General features: G+C 37.1%; 1 protein-coding gene across 3 annotated transcripts in view; it reads left to right on the top strand.

The window, feature by feature from the left end:
* The window catches only part of KLHL2 (kelch like family member 2), a 53618-nt gene that overhangs the window by 12171 nt on the left and 20335 nt on the right, over positions 1-21112 (top strand). The gene's annotated exons all lie outside the window — the stretch shown is intronic.

Raw genomic sequence — 21112 nt, 5'->3', positions numbered from 1 at the left:
ATGCAATGTGTAGAGTCATTTATTTCGTCATTGTAGTTCAACTCCAACATGGGAAATCTCATCTGTAAACTGGAATATTTTCAGACCTAGTGCTTACATAGTAAGTAGTCATGCTGTTTAAATTCTGGCTCAAATTCAAAGACAATTCAAGTAAATGAAGAATTAGTTGACTTTAGTGGCCTTGCAACCAAACTTTATGTAATACAATAAAATAAATGGTCTACTCTGCCTAAAATTAATGCTGTCAGCCACATCTGTACCACCTCTTCTCTAATATTTAAGTGAAATTTACATAAGCAAAGTAGATTTATTCCTTAATGTGAAACCATGTTTTCCAATTAAGCTGTCCTGTTTATTTTTTTCACTGTTAGCCTGCACAATAAAGTACTTTTCCCTGTTCAATCTCTGTAACTTGCCAGTGACCAGCTGTGCAGAAATGTTTAGCTACTGATTTTTTTTAAATTAAATCAGCTTATATCTATCATGAAGGTTTTGTCCATCCCACACAGAGGTAATAAGTTTTTCCAATTGGCTGTACCTGAAGAAATTAGAAGAAAACAAATACTAGCTTAGAAAACATAGCCTCCTGCATTTAATATTTTCTAAATGGAGGTGGACTTAAGATGGACAGAGTAGATTTTCCTTCCAGTATCTTTTGAGATTTTTTCTAGACATTTGATAAGTTTAAAACTAGTTGCATAAGGGATGATATATTTAATTCTCATGTTTTCCTTGTACTGCTATGCTCTTCTTTCTATTCTTGCCCAATGCCAAATAACTGGTTATTAGCAGTTATTTTGCTGCTTTAGCAGAGTGAAAAACCATGTTGCTGTGTTTGTCATTGAAAACTTCTGTTGCAATTATGTATTCTGAAATTAATTGCTTTTACTGGACATTAGGCTGAAATTAATAGCAATTTTATTGGCTGCTGAATCCAATGGGGGCACTGCTTGTTTTAGCCATGCTTGACTGAATACTTCCTGAAATGAGAAATGCTGCCAACAAAATATCTTGCTACTAAGACTTCCATATCTTAGCTCATAAGTTGTTTAATTCTGCAAGACTAATTTCTTGTCTTTCTTAATGACTTGTTTCTTAAGAATCTTCCTTTTTAAGGAATTGTTCTGGTTTGATGATGAATGTACACAGTGAAAAAAAAAAGGGCTGAAATTTTGTTGTATTTTACCAGTCTGGTGGTTGCCCAAATCTCTGCTGTGGAAGACCTTGAGCAAATCCAGAGCTATCAGAGATTCCCTCACAAACCTTTTGCTGCTTGATCCTTCTGGCTTTTCATCCTTAAAGCAGAATATTCTGTCTTGCTGACAGAGCTTGATGGCCCTGATCTTGTACATTTGATCCATAATATTGGAGGAGACTTAACAGGTGTGCTACTGTATTTTGGCTGTTGGTGCTGTCTAGGAGGAGGCATTATCACCTGTCCTTGGCAATGCTGACTCTTCCATGTTAATAGGGAGGAAAAGCATTACATTTCTTCTTCATACAGGAGTCTTTGTAGGCCAGAAATCCACGGGTTTAACGCTCATGAGTCTGATAGGGCTTTAATTTTCATGGCTTCATGTTATCTGTCTAAAGATAGATATCTGATGATGCTGGGGATATTAGTATAAATAATATGGCTTGGTGAGTGATATTACAAGTTTGTGGTTGCTTGAGTACTGAGAAGAAAGTCAGACTTCTAAGTTGGGTTTTGATTTTTTTCCAATATAGTTGCACTTTAATGTTGATGGTGAATATACTTGTAATATGACTGTATTGTATGTAAACTTACTCTTGCTTTGTCACTTTCATCCTTTTTACATTATTATTACTAGATATGTAGAGTTTATTTGCATTACAGCAGAAATAAACGCTGTGGATAAAAATAAACATGCTGATGCAAATTCTTTTCCTTATGCTTGAAAGCCAAGATGGGGAAATTGTTGCTGTGACTTTCTGGAAACCTAGAAACCTAGTGCAGATTGTCAGGCATTAGTTAAAAATGTGTTCTCTCCATAAGCATGTTGCATGCTATTGAGATTAATTCTAGCTCTCAATTTCTTGTCTATATGACCTAGAATATATCGTGAAATTTTGGTAGTTAGGAATTTATTTTGTAGAAATACAGAAGTGTGAAAACCTAAGATGCAATTTTATGTTTGGATTAATGTGTTGAACTATGAACTGGAGCGTCAGCTTCTAGTTCGCTCCTTATGATTCTTGTTCTGATACCTTTGATGGGAATTCAAGTGTATCATTCCATCTCTCCCAGTTATACATAGTAAGAATAGGTATTGAATTAATTTCTAATATGTGATACAATGTTTGAAGAGGGTGTGTAAGCTTCATGTTTAAGTAATGTAGAATTGCTAAGTAGTCCTTGGTACTAAAATAGCTGCATTGTATATTTATGAAAACTAATTATAAAGGAATACATAATCATAGCCCAGCTCATTGGCCTTTCTCAAGGGGCAGGTTAATTCTGAGCTTCTTTCCTTAGGATCTTAGTTGATCTAGATGTGGACAGGAGAGTGCTTCCTGACTGTGCCTTTGCAGCTTCTCGGTGAGAGCTGTCCATTTTTTCCTCCCCACTGTCCTGTTCTAACTTATGTATGTTTTTGAGCAGGTGTGGAGTAGACAAATAAGGTGTAAGTATGTGATTGAGGAGAAAACCGCATTCATTTACCCGGAAACTGTCAGCACGGGAGGCCCTCATCACTGGGTGTTATCGCTACATTAGTTAAACACAAAAGAACATTTGTTCTTTTCTTCAGTTCTTGGTTCAATAGGTTCCCCCCAGCCTGCAACAATTAGACAGCTGGTATATGAATGTGTACATTCTTTTAGTGTTTGTCCTTCATTTAGAACAAGTTACTTTATAATTCATCTCTAGTGGCACTAACTTTGCATAATGCCATACCACTGTTTCTACTGTATTTACATATCAAGTCACATTTTTCTGCATTCTTAACTCTTTGCTTTTCCCTTTTTTTTTTAAGGAATGAAATTAAATGTCAGACTTAGTGCAATATCTCATTCTTCATATTTTAAGAAGAGAATATGCGAGTTAATGTTTTCAGAAGGCAAATCAACTTTTTTCCATATCAAATTTTTTTGATATCCATATAGGTATTAATTACATGCAGTGCACAATGTGGGAGAGTTGGTTACTATAAGGAGCTCATGCGTGAGTAACTCTCCCACGCTATGTGAATGCACTGCAGCCCCTTTTTAGTCAGCTGTACACCTCGGGCCTCTCCTGAGCACAAATATATTGGAGGAGAAATTCCTGCAGTTGTTGGTGGGCTGTGGATTTGTTATGGGCTTTAGAGGCCAGCCTGACACAGGCTGAGTAGGATGTGATTTGAATAAACACAAGTTAGGTGATTTGGTTCCTTTCGATTCCCTGCTACAGGTCTCTGTTCCTTTAATTGTGCTTATACAACGATTTGCTGGACTGTTTTGTAAAGCAGATCACTGAACTCAAAAAAAACATCTGACAGCGTAACACTCTGTATCTCCACTTCCACCCCACATGGGTTTTTGGGGGACTTTTGAGTTATCCTTAACGTGGATCACAGCCCTGTCAGTTGTTTTCACCCAATTGATGAAAGCAAGAATCCCAATTGGGAGTACTGTATTAAAGTGTTGGAAGTAGATGTTTCTCTGCAGCCTGGGTCAAGCATTACAGGTAGTTTCACTTTGCTGCTACTGCTGTCTTGCTTTTGGACAAGGTGAGTGCATGAGAGATAGAAGAGAAAATCACAATAGAATTGTATTTTTACAATTGTATAACTCTATCCTGGCGTATTTTTTCCTTTTAAAAATTTTGTTAGGTACAACAGACATGAAGTCCAGAATCTTTAATGGGGTCATACAAGAAGTATAATTTTTTCTTCTGATTTTTTGAAATTATTCAAGAACAATGTTTGCATAGTAATAAGCATATTATGAACACTAATATGTATGCATTTTTTCTTTGTAACTCTTACTGTTCACACAGATTGCCATAAAAAGTACAACAGAGATGCTTCTATTTGTATGGTGTCATTGGGTGTGGGCATAAGAGTTGACAGCAGATTTGATTTAAGGTGCTGTCAAAACAAGGTCCAAAAAAGCAGCTGATTTCCCCAAGAAATCCTCAAAAAAGAAGATCCTAATGTTGTCCCAGCTATTTACTAAGGTAGACATTCTACAGTACCATGTTTGGTAATATGGGCTTTGACTATTCTTGCTACATATAATCACCTCTAGCTGATCAGTGTTGCAGGGTTGTTGAAACGCTGAAAAATTCTTAAGGTTGAAAATGAGCCTGTGCCTCCCACCAAAACCCAGAGAAGTTTAAGAAAACAGATGTGTTCTTTTTAAGATGGTCAGCTTCTGAATTATATTTGTGGCATGACCCACAAGGATTGGGTCATGCCATAAGTTGGACTGAGGGCATGTTAAAGGAGCACAAAGAAGGAATGTGATGTTACAGGGAATAGCATAAAAGATAATTGCTGCTGAGTTCTGTGAAGTGAAACAGTGACTGAATGTATCGAGACTTGGCAGAACATATTCTGTCTAACAATGGAAACTGGATAATAATCCTTAGATGGTTTATTCCAGTTGATTTAATAGTTTTCCTAGTTCAAAAGGTAGGTAGTACCTGACTTAAATATTCCAGGTCTATATTAGATTAATAGTACTTATTTCTGTCATCTTGTAAAGCAGCTTGTTGCTGTTTTGCTGCAGTAATCTCATGTACTGAATGACTGTTCTTATTCATATACTTTAAATTTTTTCTTTAGACTAAACATCATAGACTGTTCTTTGGAGACAGTAGTTTCTAAATCTTTTACCATTCTTCTTGCTCTTTCCATTTTACCTATATCGACATATTTAACTTGCATTGGGAAAATTGGTCCATTAAGGCCTTGTTACTACAGACAAGAGTGAAACTGTTATCTTGTGAATAAAAAATACAGTGTTTGATTCTTTATGTCATTGATTTTCTGATGACAAGACATTGTTTCTAGTAGTCACTATATGTTTGTGATGGTAGAGAGAGTAAGAATGAGAACATCAAAGTAGTCATACAGTGGGAGAAAGAAATTCTGGCCATTTTGAGGGATTTGTTGTTTTAAGCATTTATGTTTTTTGGCATAATACTTCTAATGAACCAGAACTGCAATCAGTGGAAGTCATTATCTGATTTAACAGTAGTAGCGTAAGTTCTTTCGGTGAGTTTAGTGGGCAAGACTTCAGGTTCACACCAGGAATTTCCTGTTAGGAAGAGATGCCAATTTGCAAGTCTGTTTCCAGAGTACAATCAAATGTTAAAATTGCTTTTAATACAAAAAAAGTAAAGAAATTAACTATTTTCACTTTGGAAAATGTTTAATTATATTTTAAAATTCACCAATAATAGAAAAAATATGACTGAAAATCTTGTAAAATTATATCTGGTTTTGGGGTGGAAGGGCAGGAGAGAAGCAAGATATGCACAAGTCATTTTAAAACTGAAAGAAAAATGTAGAAGAGAGCATTGCACAAAATAGAATGCAAAATAAAGAACAGTACAGACTGGTATTTGTTGAGGAGGACAAAAGCCCCCAACAAATCAGCAAGGAGTAGATATTAATTTATATCTATCTATTATTATATATCTATTATTATTATTAATAAATAAAATGTAGTAGAACTATGTATGATCAATAAGATGAAGTTCATGCAAACATAAGGTCTGCATTTACTGTGCCTAATCTTCACTGGATACTAATTTAAAGACAAAAATAAAATTCTGTGCAGCATGAAACATTCCTTATTTGCTCTTCTGCTAATCATTAGAATAAAATCAGATAAAAATATTCAGAATAAACTGTTGTATTGTACTTTGAATTGGTGTGCTTATGATGAACCTCATGCAGTTTTATGGGGGTAGGATGTGAAATAATCTGTTTAGGGGCTACAAGTTTGTTCTGAAACTTGTATTACCAGAATGTCAGATCTAGTAATGTAGTTGTTCTTTTTCCCCACATCTGTGTCTCATTATTGTCTCAGATTCTTTCCTTCAGTACCCTTTCTACTAAGGGTCAGGTATACCAGTTCACAGGAGTTTAATTTAAAAGAGAGTTCACATCAGGTACACCAGTTCACAGGAGTTTAATTTAAAAGAGACTTCACACATCAACTGAACAACAGCAGCTAGTTGTGTGTGCTTTTAGAGGAAAATGCAGAATGACTTAATAAAAGCCAGTTTATAAGACTGATCTCTTTACTTAATATTTGCCACAGTCTTTGAGCACATACATGATCAAATTAATAGAGCTTATATTCTGGTAATCTTAAGAGCCATACTAACTTAGTATCTCAGCTGAGAGTCAAAATGCTCCCAGTAATATTGTGATACTTTTCAAGCTTTATCCTTGAAAACAAGTGTTTTGTGTATATGAACAGGTGACTAAACTGTCTTTATATGAGTTAACTCATATACTGTGATGTGTGAAGAGCATAAAGCATGTGCTTTGGAACTAGTTTCACTTTTCACTTTAGATATCTAACTTGGAATGTTTTTCAGGAGTTTGTGAGCCTGCCAATAAAGTATACCTTCAAACACTACAGAACTCCTCTTTTCCCTTATTGGATCAAAAGATGTCCCTCCCTTTCAAAGGGATCTATCCAAAGGGGTATATTTTCTTGATGAATATTGGAAGTTTTCTGTGTTAATTGGGGTAGATTTTTCCTTTTTAGAATCCAAGGCTGACTTTGCAAAGGTTCTTTACAAATGTGTGATTAGGCATTGTAAGAGGAGAGAGTTGAATTCAGTGCTTGAACAGAGACATGCATTCCGTGTCCTGGAAGTGTGCCTGCTGCTGTGGAAGTGGGTGGAAGAGATAAAAGAAATATTTATTCAACTGAACTGAATCCTGTGAAGCTTTCAGTGAATCTTATAATGCAGTAGGTTCTGTTTCAAATGTAAAATACATATTTTATGTAAGAAACTGGTTTGAGAGAAGGTAATGCTGAAATTGCTTCTATGGGAATTGGCTATTTTCCTTCAGAGAAGCTAAGAAATAGATGTGTGGAAAAAAATGCCACACTTAGAAACGTAAAAGGGGCAGGAAGGGAATGTCTGATCTTGATGCATTGACAGATGTGCCTCTAGTCACCTCTTCCTTAAAAAGCTTTTGGTAATCAGGGAAAGTGAAACAGCTTAAACAGAAGTATATCTTGAGAACAGTAGGTGCTGGCAGGCTGTATCTAGGCAATTGCATCCCTACTGGTCATGATTAACACCTTGCATGTCACCAAGAGATCACTATTAAGTACAGGTCCTGTACATCCCCAGTTGTGCACTCTACTGAAATGCAGGGCTCCTAATGAAGATTTTTTTCTAAATTAGCAGCAATTCCAAATAGATGATGATGTTCTAGACAGTGCACTTTGGTGATGACAGCATGGGTCATGATGGCAGTTTTTCTAGCTAGAAGCAGACACAGCATTCTAGCAGATGCAAGTAACTTAATAAAACTGTTGCTGCTGTACCACAGGCTAATGAGGTTGGCATCTCTGAAGTTTGCTGTCTGATTTCATAAAGGCCTTTTATTTGTTTGCATTTGCCTCTATTTACTAACCACACTTTCCTGATAAAGCATTAAAAAATCATCTCTATAGTATTTATTAATTGAATAGAATTTTGAGGCATGTTTTAAGCTAGTTGGTTGTCCCTGTCCTGTCCCCACTGGACAAATTGTTCTTTGTACAGACTTCCTCTTGCATCTCCACAGTCCCTAGACAGTCACCCCATCTTGGTTTAGCTTCCAAAGTCTTTCCTGCAGTACATGGCTGCTTACACCTTAGGGGCTGGAGACAGGGTATTGGACCATGGGAGTTTTCCTCTGAGCTGATTTATTGCTAAATCTGCTATCTGCATGCTTCTAAAGAAGAATGCAGTTAGGTCAGATAATACCAATCCTGTTGAAGTTAACAGCGATATTTATTTTGTTGTGGTTTTTTTTTTTCCCTAGAGATAATTTTTTGAAGTAAATGAGTGTAAGTTGTTTCTTTTACTGCTCCTAAAAAAGTGTATGGTGTCATTGGAAATCTTTGCACTGATTTCCCTCTCAATAGCCACGGTAGATTCTTTCAAAAAATGAAAATAGCTTTGACTTTACATTAAAGTTTGTTGATAGCATCTTTAAAGGTGAAATCTGTGAATTTGTTTCCTGTGACTTAAATTTAACTTGCCAGCAACTCTCAGCAAAATATCCCAGTGCAGCACATGTGCTTTTAGACAGACTGATAGGCCAAATCTTCATTAAAACTGTACAGCTGTCTTTTAAGCTGTAGTTTTATTTTTCTGAGCTGATACTGAATTCTGACTCCCAAATAATCTCCTATAAAATTTTGGACAGATTTGGCTTCCTGCCTTCAATATACCATGAGTAAGGTGCTAATTATTGAGCCCTGAGGTGATAGGTTACAATCCTGCTTGTTTCTGAGATAATTAAAGTATTTGTCATGGGCTTTGGTTCTCTTTTCTTCTATACCCTGGCTTTTTCCAGACTCAGATTAATCTTGAAAACACCATATATCCACCATCATATTTCATTTTACCATCACTTTTTGCTTTGCCTTCATGAAAACCTAAAATGTTCTGTCCATAAACTCACTTCTTTCTTTCTTAAGAGGTTTCGAGCAACTGCATAAGTTCTTGAAAGTATTTTCTTTTTCAAAATATGTTTTATATAATCGAGCTATTAGAGTGTCAAGAACTATTTGATGGTTGGTGGTCATCTTTCCCTGACACAGATATTATTAAAGCTTTAGAAGGAGATGAAGTTCTTTATTGGATCATCTTATAGAGCCTTAAAAATAAACAAACCTTTGGCCTTTCTGCTCCATCTCCACTTTGGCTGCTGTGGCATAGATACTAAATTATGAAAGCTTTGGCAAAGTCTGAAGTTGTATTCAGAGTTATTCAGGTTAAAATACTTTATGAAACTGGCTCATCCTAATAAGTTTATGATTAAAACAGGATTAGCTGATGTTTTTAAATTCTGATGTGTGTTGAAACTACATGGTAATCCAAACTTTCACTTCTATTCTTTTATGACACTACAGTTCTAATAATATTAGGGGCTTGCTGACGCTGCAGAGAGGTTCTTAAATCCAAGCTGACATGAGTTTCCTTGCAAACCCTATTCATAGAAACATGTTTAGGTCTTACTGAGCAAGAACTTAATGCTGGACTAAACAGCCTTATAGTGTGCTCTTTGGTTGTGTGCTGAAAGACTACCACTGAGTTTTGCTATTGTATGTATTTTATACTTAAGGCTTCAAGCAACCATCTGGTTGCCTCCTTTTGACCTATTTTTGTATTTATGACAACAGCTTTGAGGATTTTAATAATATGAGGGCACAACTAATATGTGGCATAGCCGGAGGAGAGACAGTGGCACACTCCTTGAATTTATATGCATTGTAAGACATGTCAGGCAACAGTAAATGATCTCATTTTTTCCAGTGAAATAATCCTAGTAGGCATTCTTCATTTGCTTATATGTGCCTGCTTGTCAGGAGAATGAGTGTAGGAGGGAAGGCAAAAGAGGAGCGTGATCTCTTTACAAGCCTATTTTATTACAAATATATGCTTCATTAATTTGCACTTTAAATGAATAAGGTTCACCTAAGAGCTGCTGACCAAAATACTAAGCAAACAGCTTTGCTGGAAAATTTATTATTTTGTTCTCTGACAATTTTTAAATGCATTTAAATTGTGTTTTTCTCTATTTTTTTCATAGCATATCTTTTGTGATTTTAGCTATTATATATGTGCAAAGTAGAACTGCCTGGTTTTGGGGACACATTATTATTCTGTGCACTGCAGAATCGCTGCAGTTGCTATATTGTCACTCCTCTCTGTTTGTTTTTAACTGAGGAGCTGGGTTTTTGATGTGGCTGAAGATGTGTTCCAAAGCCTCACGCTTATTTGATAGATGTTTGATGCTCTCTTAAAGGATTTCCGTTTCTGATCTGGCTTGCTTGGTGGTATGTGACAGGAGGAAATCACACTGTGTGCTCAGTGTGAGGAAAGCATTAAGGGTTGCTGAAGCCGGCAGCCTGATAACAACTAGGTGGCTGCAGCTCTGTGTCTGCAGGCTCCAGGCTGGCGGTGAGGCTGAGCGTGCCTTTGTGGTAGGTGCGTGCACAATGCCATGTGTGCAGTGCACGCTGCCAGCCCCACAGCTCTGTGCAGGCAGAAACACTCACCTGCTCTGTTCTCTCTTGAGCTGGGCTGTCTTCCTAAAGAGTCTCTTGCACTTGTCTCTTCAATATCTTTTGCATTGTCAAGACAAACTGAATAAATACAATTCATACTTCATTTAGGGATAAATTCTTTCGCATGTCCTCCCCTGGATTATAGAAGTTAGTGAAGTTAATGAGGTAAGTAGCAAAAGGGGTCTGCAGAGAAAGCAATTGCTGTGTCTATACAGCCGTAGCTGTGGTCAAGGCAGAGGGAAAAATGGTGGCAGGACCACCAGAACCAGGAGAAGCAGATGTTGCACAGATATGGCAAATACTCCCTCCTGAGGTATTCACATTTTTATGTTCCTGCCTTTTTTTTCTTTCCCTTCTGCAGATATCTTACTGCTATTTCTCTCTGTCCTCCAAATTATGCTTTTTAATTTTATTTTTTTTGGCCATCTGAATGGGGATACAAGAACTTTTTTCATAAAGCAAATTGAGTAGGCAGAAGGGTATGAGCCTTCTAAGAATGAAAAGATGAACCTGAATGGACATTTGAGCTGTTGTACACTGGCTTTGGTTGCCAAAGAGAAGTACATAAGGGAGAAACAGAACTAGGAATGAGCACCAGAGAGAAAATTAATCTAAAATGTGGATCCAAACGTATGAGGAGTGAATTGAAATTGTCCCAAGACTGTAAAAGACTGTCTTTGACTATCAAGTGCCAGTGTGTGTAGGAGGCAGAGAGTCATGCTTTTTCCAGAGAGAGATTGTTGTCTTGTGGACTGAATCACAGATTTCCCCTGTCTCAAAATCTCTGTACCTTCAGAAGATGTTTGGGTGTTCTGTTTTTTTGTGTTTTGGTTTTGTTTTTTGGTTTGGTTTTTTTTTGTGGGAGGGAGAATGTGGGTTGAGGTTTATGAAACCACTTGTTTCTGCTTATTTGGAAGAGACTTGTGGGCAAAGGCGGTGAAGAGGCTTGTAGCTTGGCTATGTCAGCATGGTCTAAGCAGGAGCCAAGGAATGAATCAGAAACTCTTGGAGGAGGTGATGGGGTGAGAGAGAAGTGGGGTTGAGGCAGGAGTGTGTTACAGAAGAGATACTGATCTGTAATCCTGCACTTCAGAAGCATGTGATTCTGATTACTGTGGGAGGTGAATGGGAAGTCACCGAGGGATTTAAACAGGCATGTTTAATTTAAATGATAAAAAGAATAAAACACTTTTACTCAGCACTTCAGCTCTAAATATAACATCTATTCATTTCTTGCATATTGTTTCTTAAATGAGTGATTTAGGAGAGCGTGTGGGCTGTCAGAGCCATGCACGAGAAAGGTGCCAAAAACTAATTAAGGTAGAAAGTCCCAGTTACGACAACAGACTGTGCAAGGTGCGTCCTCTTACACATCAAGGATAGGCTTAGAGAGAGGGTCAAAAGATGAAGTACAAAACCAAATGAATAAAAACATCTAATCACTAGAGCAAATAGGATTTTATAGACATATTTGTAAAAAGAATCCTTGTGTACCCACAGAAAAGAAACTTTTGAAGCAAGGTGGCTGAGACTGTATGAAAATGTTATGGTCTGTAACTGGCTATTCCTTGGAATTTCAGCTCATGTTTTAGTAAATCACAATGTCATTAGTGATCCTGAGCCTTATAGAGATTATCGAGGATTTGTTTTTTCTTAGTGGCAGGTGAGATGAGGAAAGTTCAAACTTCTCATATGTTTCAGAATTCTATTCATGAGTTGTGCATAGCTACTAAAAACCTTCTGTAATTCTTAGAGTGGTCCAGAAATAACCATATCAAAGGCTTTTGAAAGTCAAGTTAGTTATAGTCCCTCCTAAATTGTCACATGATGAGCAATAAATAGATCAAAAATCCCTAGGGAGGAAAGGAACAAATAGGAATAAATAGTCGGGTTTTGCTGTATCAAAGTGATTGTAATGTGTCACAGGCTTCCAAAGGACCTATTTCCTTTAGTCTTGGAAAGCAGGTAGCAAAATATGTAGGTAATGAACTGGTTTAAGTATTTTTTCAAGATCAGACAAAAATAGAAAATCTCACTGCTTTCTAGCTAAGCTAGATGTCAGGCTATCATGATCACAGACCAAAATTAATGTTGGAAAGTGTAAAGTAATGCATGGAGAGAAAAAAATTGAATTACTCCTACATATTGCTATGTTTTACATTAACAGCTTTTCCTAGTATAGAATAACATACTGAAGTCACCTTAGAAAAAGTTCTGCTATTGTAAAATAGTGTCTTTAAATCTGAGCATAAAAAATGGCACATCTGTATGTCACTGTAGAAATCTACATTATCACCTGAAACACTGTTGGATGGTCTAAAATATGACAGGAATAGCATGCTTTGGGGATAGGCTTAAAGCCATTAAAGGCGTGGAAAAGCTGTCATTTGAGAGAGGAAGGGAATTCAGGCCTTTTCTAGGTTGACTGTGAGTTGGCTAAAATAGGACTCTTATTTTTCTTCTGGTGTCTATGTGTTTCGAAGACTCTACATACACTTGTAAAGGGTAAAAGGGTGAGTTACTAATTTATGCTGAAAGACAACAAGCTTTTCTTTAGAGTACCTAAAGAGAAGTCCACAAAAACATATATGTACATCCATGGAGTTGTTGGTATGTTTAAGGTGAGTGAATGCCTAAATAAATAGAACATTGCTGCAAAATGCATGAGTGCATTAGGGTACCAAGGTGAGCAGTGCTGCTTTCTATCTGTGCTGGTTGGTTTGAAAATAATTACCTGTGAACCCTGGAAATGATACCTGTATTACCATTAGATAGACAGTGTTTCAAAACATTATCAAAACAAAGATTAGATAGTGTTTCAAAGCAGGTATTTTCGCCTCTTAAGGTTTACCTCCCTAGTTAGGTGAGACTGTATGAGGTCCAGATCTGGGTTGAGTTGACCTGTTCTAATCTTCTCCATCCTAGGTTTCCTTTTCTCCCTTTCCTCAGAAGAGGGGAAGACAGGGGAAGGGATGGTGCTGGTAGAAGCAGAGCAGTGCTGTGAAGCTTCATTTCAGTAAATACTGGGTTTAACCAACACATACGGGGGAAGGATGGAGGACATAACAGATTCTGTCTCAAACCAGATGCCAAAATTGCTTCCAGTGTGACCCAGAGTGGAGGAGATCCTTAGCTGGTTGTTGCAGAGCTAGACAAAGGCAAAAATGTTGCCATTTCCTTCTGTAGAAGGAAACTGAGATTTCTCTTTTTTCTCATGCAGTTGATTAGGGAGAAGTATTGTTTTTTCTTTTTAGAAGGTCTGGATTTACCTATTATATAAATATTCTTCTGGAAAACTGTGAAGTTCTAGACCAGCCTGGAAGATATTTTTAACTCCTTGTTTTATGGTCCACCTGGGATTGGGATTCCATTGAGCAGAATTACAGCAACAAGCTCTAAGAATGGTGTGGCCTAAAAGAGTTTACAGACTTGAGTAGACTCTTTGTCCAGAGAATTTGTGGCTGCCCCATCCCTGGAAGTGTTTAAGGCTGGGTTGGATGGGGCTCTGTGCAACTGGGTCTAATAGAAGGTGTCCCTGTCTGTAGCAGGGGTGTTGGAACTGGGTGATCTTAAAGGTCCCTCTCAACCCAGGCCATTCTATAATTTTTAAAAAAAGAAAAAAAAAGGAAAAAAAAAAAGAGTATCAGATATGATGACCATTGGGTAAATCAGAAGTAATTAGTATTGACATCACAAGTTTTGTGATCCCAAAACCTGATGCCTTTATCTTTCCTTGCTAGGATGTGGCTGCTCTTTAGCTAAACATTAATAATGGAGGTGTATAAATTGCCTTGTCAGACTGACAGTTTGTATGACTTTTCTGAGTCTTGAAAATCATCCCACTGCTAGGCAATGCTAGAGGTGCTTCTAGTCAAGTTGGATGAAAGCAGCTACTTCTGTCTCAGCTACAACTTTTGCTGTAGGCATCCATGTCTCTATTTCTTTGTATGGCCATAAAGCTACCTGTGGCAAAACCTGAAAAGTAGCCCACGCCAACTTAAAGTGCAGAGGTCAGTTGCTCAAATGAATGCATGTGTGCTTGTCCACCTCCCTGTAAAATTCAAGGTGCTTATTATGTGTAAATGAAGTCACTTAGAGACTGCACAGTTGACCTCTCTTACCTGCAGGTAGGTTCAGGACATGTTGCAACATGTAAGATGGAAGATGCATAAAGGCTTCCTTGAAAATGTTTCTGTTTTCTTGATATTGGTTGTGCTTTAAATCGTGAAATGTATGTACTAAATGTGCATCTGCAAAGAAAAATCAAATGGGAAGCTGTTGATGCTATTTACTTTGGGAATTTTGGTTCTACATACCTGAATTTTTAAAGCACAACATCTAGATTAAAGCATTTATGAAATTTGTCACTAAGCCTAATGCTTTTTTTCCAAGGAAATCCTCTGTGACATTTCTAGAATGTAATTATGGTCTGTTGTAGGAAACTGAGTGATAAGTAAAAGATTATCTTAATAAACTACAAAAACATAATTATGGTAAAAGCTTGAAGTAATCAAATGTGTTTTGAGTCCACTGAAGGACCATTTACTGCATATTAGATGTTAATCTTGACATAATTTTTGCATTGAAGATAAGCACCATGCACAGAAATAATTTCTACTTCATGCTATTTCTGTTGTCCTTAGTTCTTGGTTTTGTATTACTTTAAGACTTGGTAGTGTATATCTTCTGTACCAGAGAATGAAATAATAGAGCAAGCAAATATTCACAATCTACTATCCCAGTTATGCTGCTGTTTGCTTCCTGCCCAGGTTTAGGATTTTGCAAATGGCCTTTCAAGCCCTCTCTTTTAAATTGTCAGAAAATGCTGAGCCATACTAGGAAACCAAATCTTGTTTGTCACAAGTCATTCTGTAACATACAAAAACCCCCAGCAAACCAACAATTCCTTCCTTCCTCTCTCCCCACCTCATCAAAGGTTTTTTGTGTACTTCAGGAAACAGCAAATGAAAATTTTTAGTTTTTTGTCAACCCTTCGCATCTCCAGTTTGAGGCAATCCTTTGAAGTCGTTTCTATTGTAGTGATCTTTGGCATAGCCCAAGTGATTGTGTGTGTCAGTGGGGTGTGGGCTGAGGCTGGTGTGGTGCTGGAGGCTGAGCTGCTGCAGCTCAGTGCCGTGGCAGAAGCTCCCTGAGAGCTCCGAGCACCAGCTGATGCAGCGATTCTTTATGTGGGTCAGCCTTTACAGGAAGAAAGCAAACCATGCAGTGTGAGTTATGTTATCCTGCCTACTTAATCTTTTCAGCTTCTTCTAATCCTTCTGCAGGGTAGCTATGTATATGATTTGACTGCATAGCACTTCTGGTGCTGTAATTAAAGAACAAATTGTCCAGTTCCTGAATGACACAATATCAGAAGTAGCTTTGTTCAGACTCAATTTAGTCTTGTTTAAATTATGCTGTCCCTAAGAAAATATGATGGTGTTTTTATGCAGCTGTGTAATCTTCTAAACATTGAATTAATTAAAGTATGATGAAGGATTCTGAGCTTTCATTTTAGATTACTTACTATACACATACTTAAATTCAGTGGCCAAACTTCAAATCAAGAACTTTGTTCCTATAAAATCAAAATGTCTGCAATTTTTTTCACTGAAAGAAAAATGTAAAACTTTAAAATTTTTTTAGGTTCATTATATCAGACTAGGAAATCAATCTGTCTCTCTTGTGTGAAAGCTTATGCCAAAATGTGCTTTCATGTGGTAGTTAAGGCACTGTTCTGGTAGAGAAGATGTAGGAGAACCCTGAAGCCAAGCAAGACTGCATGGTTCTCCCTTGTAGACTAGATAGATATCCCTTATTATAGTGTATTACTTAAATAAGTAACTCTTCTGTAATTTGTTTTGCTTCATAAATCTTGTTTCTGCTCTTCAGCAACCACTAACTGGATCTCAAATCCCTCCCAAAACTACCCCTTTCAAAAAAACCTCAAGAAAACAACAGAAAACCCACCTCTGTACCTAATGTCTTTATTAATAACTAGTAGTTCATTCAGACTCATCTTTTAAGGTGCTGTCTCTTCAAAAGCTGCTTTTTGAGCAAATTACTTCCTATCAATTGAATGTCATTAACTGAAGTGGACTCTTAAGTACAGATTATGATGAAAGTTAAAAAGCAGATATGTAAAACACCTAGTTCTTCCTTATCCTTCATTTGAATCTGTCACAATGATTTCCAAGCTGGGAGCTGCTTAGTGTTTTTTAGATCATGTCAATAATTTAAAATTCTGTATTTTCATGATTATTCAATCATTTTCTACTGAAGTGGTGCTCTACCTATTTGTATGTAGTACAAGGGGAATGTGAGGGAATGAGGCTGTTTTGTGATCTGATTCCCTCCTGTGCTACTATGAAACTGCCACCTGCACCTGATTTTAATTTGCATAGGGCTCATTAAGCTAAAGGAAAAATTAATACATCCATGTCTTCATTGTGCAATAGCCTTGAGGATGTTAAGATATCCAGAAGGTATATGTCATAGGCTTCATGACATCATGTTCTAAACTTGCAGCTCATGCACATCTTTAATTCCAGTGCAACCTCTTATTTTTGTATTTTAACACTGGAACACCGTGCTTAACATGCACATGTTGTTCAGACAGAAATTCAAGCAGGGCTGAATTTTCTGAAATTGAAACTTCCACATTTTATCCCACAGATGCCTTAAAATATTTGTGTCTATTTTAGTGCTTTTGTATGCATACTCCCAAATAGCATAATTTCAATGCTGTGCTGAATGATTTCACTAGAATTTAGATTACACTTCAGTTACAAACCACAGTTTTAATTACAGCACAGATGCATGTAGATGAGACTAAAAAAATAAGATCATTTGGGTTATATTTAACCACTATGTTAATTTCCTTCTTCCCCGTGCTATGATAATGTAAACAGCAAATGAAGGAGCTTAGTATGCTGAAATGGTTATTTAAAACTTAAAAATAAATGTTAAACCTTAATCTATTTCCTCAAGATTTCTTTATTACAGCCATTAACATAACTGCTGTTCTCTGAAATTTATTTCATTTTAATATTGTAACTGAAAATATGCAATATCTGTGATTAGCAAGGAGGTAACTTGCTCTTCTGTGAGCTTCTGTGTTGTATTGTAGTGTGTTTGGATTCTCATGCATCTGCTTTCCTCGATTAGTGTCTTTCCTAATGTCTCAGATCTGTTTTCTTTCCTCTCCATGCAATAAAGTATGGAATTTTTCTATTTTAGACACCACATTATTCAATTCTCTTGGCATACACTGCTCTGATTTTTATTGGCTTATTTGCCTGAAAAGTGCTTCAGCGTTCTGAGAAATTTTGGGTTTGTTTATATTGTGGGATCTTGTTTTCAAAACCTGCAATGTGATCTGTCACTATTTTCCTATTGACATTATACTTAAACTGGTTTTGAATTTGAGCTAATATTCCTGGCAGAAATTTTAAGATGATTACAAGAAATTTGAAAGCAGTAAAGAAAATATTGTCTTAAGCCTCTTCATGTCAGGTATCACAATATGGTCTGTCTAGGAGAACCCCATGCTACAAAAAGGAATGCAGACAGGACAGCTTGGATTGATATAAAATTACTGGATCAAATTGATTTAAATTAAAAGGCAGAAAGCTTTAATCAATTTAAATTTCACTTTTTATTGAGCTTTGCAAAAGCATGTTGAGAGGCCTGTTCCCTGAATTTTTAATATCACTCAGGAATGGAGATTCTGCAGCTGGTTGGGACAACCTGTTCTGGGGCTTAATCTGCCTCACTTTAGAAATACCCAGCAAAACGCAACATGAAACAGAAAAAGCCACCTAATTCCTTTTTTTTTCCAGTCAGATTTTCCTATGTTCATACTTTTCCTTGTTTCCATTGTGTGGCTATGCATCTTCAAGAACACTCTGGCTCAATCTTCTATACCCTCACAATAAGTAGCTGTGGACTGTAATAAAGTCTCCCTTTTTTTCTTTTATGGCTGCACAAACTCAGTTTTCTTAGCTTTTCCTTGTAATACCACATGCTCTAGCCCTCTGATCATCCTGGTGGCTCCTTCCACGGGACTTGTTCCCCCATTCTCAAGCAGCAGGGCAGCCACTGAAACCTTGTGTGTTGAAGGAGTGGTACCAGTCAAGGGTCCGTGCCTGTCAGGTCACCTAGCAGCCCTCAGGTGGGATGAGCACCCTTGTCTGCTATGGAGGCACTCCAGGGCAGCTGCTCTGACCAGCTTCTCCTGGATAGTCCCTTGAGGGACATTTAATGATTGCCATGAAATTTGCTGTTTTGAAGATACTTGGTACTACATAGCGTTATGTTTTGATTTAGTAGAGACATACTGCAATATGCTGAAATCACAACACAAGCATGACACAGCACTTGAAATATACATTTGGATCATTATGCAAAAGTGATTCCCATTTCTGATCTACATATGCCCACTGTCAGGATGGAGGGCATCTCCAGTTCACCAGTAAGGAATATGTGGGCTAAAGCCTTCTCAAGCCTATGGCTCTCTTGAGAGCTCCTTCTGTTGCTTTTTCAGCTTTACACTTTTCATGGGACTGAGCTGTGTCACGTACGTACTTCTCCCCCTGCTGGCCTGGCTGTGCTGGGGGAGACTTTACTTGCTAGTAATTATTTTAGAAAAGGCTGTTTGCATAACCTCATGACTTACTGGTACAGCCATATACCTAAGGAGAAGTCACCCTCCAGTCCCCTTTATGTGGAGATAAATTTGACTTTATGCCACTAGATGCTCATTCTTGTACTTCTTCCTCGAGTTCATCACCCATGCCCATCTCCTCTGAGCCTTCTTTCCTTGAGGAGGTTTGTTCATCACTCAGGCAGGCTGTATCTCTTTGGGACCGTTGTAAATGTGTTCCTGGTCAGCTGGTGGGCCTGTGAGCACCTGGAGAGGTGCCTGCCTGCTCCAGCTGCTCCTCACCTCCAAGTTCAACACAGGTTTCAGTCATGTGAGGTGAATGTCTCCAGCTGCACAAAGATGAACAGAGTCGTAATGCTGTCAGGAAAAAACTGGAGAGAGAAAAGCTGCAGGCATCATTAGTACCCTCAGCCCCTGACATACTCCTGGCAGGTACCTGAAGCACCACAAGAAAGGGCAGCAGCCTCATTTACAGGTTGATGATTTAATTGAGTTGTGAAGGGCTTGAATTCACTGCAGTGAAAACATGGACCCATGTTCCAGGCTTAAGTAGATCCCTCTTGACCCTGCAGGTGACATTGCAGGTGGATTTTAAAACAAATACTTGCACCTGGTCACAGTCCTTTTTTTCTCTGTGGGGTTGGAAAGATGTATTTGGCATGATGGGTGCTCAGAGCTTTGGGAATAGACATGTTACTGCAGGAAGGAGAACCAAAAGGAAATAACCAGGGAAGAGTCTTCACAGGCTCGTAAGGGTTAAATCATTTGCTTTAGGAAATCTAGCAGTCATTCTGAGATTCATCACCACAATTTTGACACAAAGAAAGAGAATACCTAATTTCTTATTTGCCATCAGTAGTAATAATCTGTTCAGTTTTCTTTAATTATAAAAAACATTAGCCATGTTGAGAATATATTTTCATAGAACATATTTTCAAGAAATCGGAGATTTTTTTTCCACCCCTGCATTTCTTGCAGTACAAAGCAGTATGCGCATTACAGTATTTTTGATCTTTAAAGGAAAGTTATGATACCCTCTGCTGGCTATTTTTGGAACAGATCTGAGCTATAACTGACCAGTTTAGAGTCAGCAGCAATTAAACTTAATCTGTACTGCAGTTTTAATGTAGTATTTTTTTCCTTTTCCTTTTTTTTCTGATGGATTTGTGAGGAGTTTGGGTTGCTTTGATATTTCTTCCCTCTTTAGTTCTGTCCCTGGCTTCAGCAGAGTAAATCTGACTGTGATGGAACTGTATTTTTGAATGCAGGTTGTTATGGCTTTCAGACCAACACTTCTATAGGTACAAATGAAAATAGCTAGATGTTATCACAGCTCTTGTTGCCTAGTAACCAAAGCCCAATGTGTAATTCAACGAGATAAATTTGATGCACTTTTCTTCTCTTTTCCTTTTTAGCAGCAGAATGTAAAATACATTTAGCCTTGAATGTTTTGTTTTGTCATAATTAAAATATATTGAAATCTCTAAGTTTGCAAGCTCAGTTACAGTGATCTCAGAACTGAAGTAAATTTCCCATAATGAAGAATAATCTGGTTCTTGTAACATTCCTTTACTGTTCATATAGGTATGCTGGGATAACTGTGAATACAAATATTAAATTATTTTCTCCATGCCATTCTCAAACTTCACATTTCCATTTTGTATTCTGATTTGATGATGGTTTTACAGATTTTTCTACTGGATCCATTTATGCAGTCAAGGATTGTTCTCAGAATTATTTTCTCAACTATACTGATAATGTGCCTAAAATTATCTAAGACTGTCCTTGAATTAGTTACTGAATTTGTGATCAGGTATGAAACGTTTGCTTCATTGGGGCAAACTGTGTAAATAAATACTTGTAGTAGATTTCTGGCATTGATTTTTTCTATGTAAGTTAATGATTATATCTTATCATAGAATTAACTAGCAAATGAATTTACCTACTCACTGTTATAACTAATCATACTGTGTTCTGATAATATAAATTGTATTCGTGATATTATCTTAGCATTTATATAAACATATACCAGAATAAAACTATTTCATGTACTCTTTCAACCTTGTAATTAATAACCTTTAAGCTTACTAGAGTTGTTTGGAATTGTGTAACACTGACTTTTATCATTATTAGATCTTTTTCACTTACTTTGTTAGACTTACTAAATATTTTCAAGAATTATCT

This window comes from Zonotrichia leucophrys, chromosome 4 (assembly GCF_028769735.1).
Source record: "Zonotrichia leucophrys gambelii isolate GWCS_2022_RI chromosome 4, RI_Zleu_2.0, whole genome shotgun sequence".
Classification (NCBI taxonomy): domain Eukaryota; kingdom Metazoa; phylum Chordata; class Aves; order Passeriformes; family Passerellidae; genus Zonotrichia; species Zonotrichia leucophrys.
Note: the sequence above shows the minus strand (reverse complement) of the source record. Positions and strands in the feature narration are given on the sequence as shown.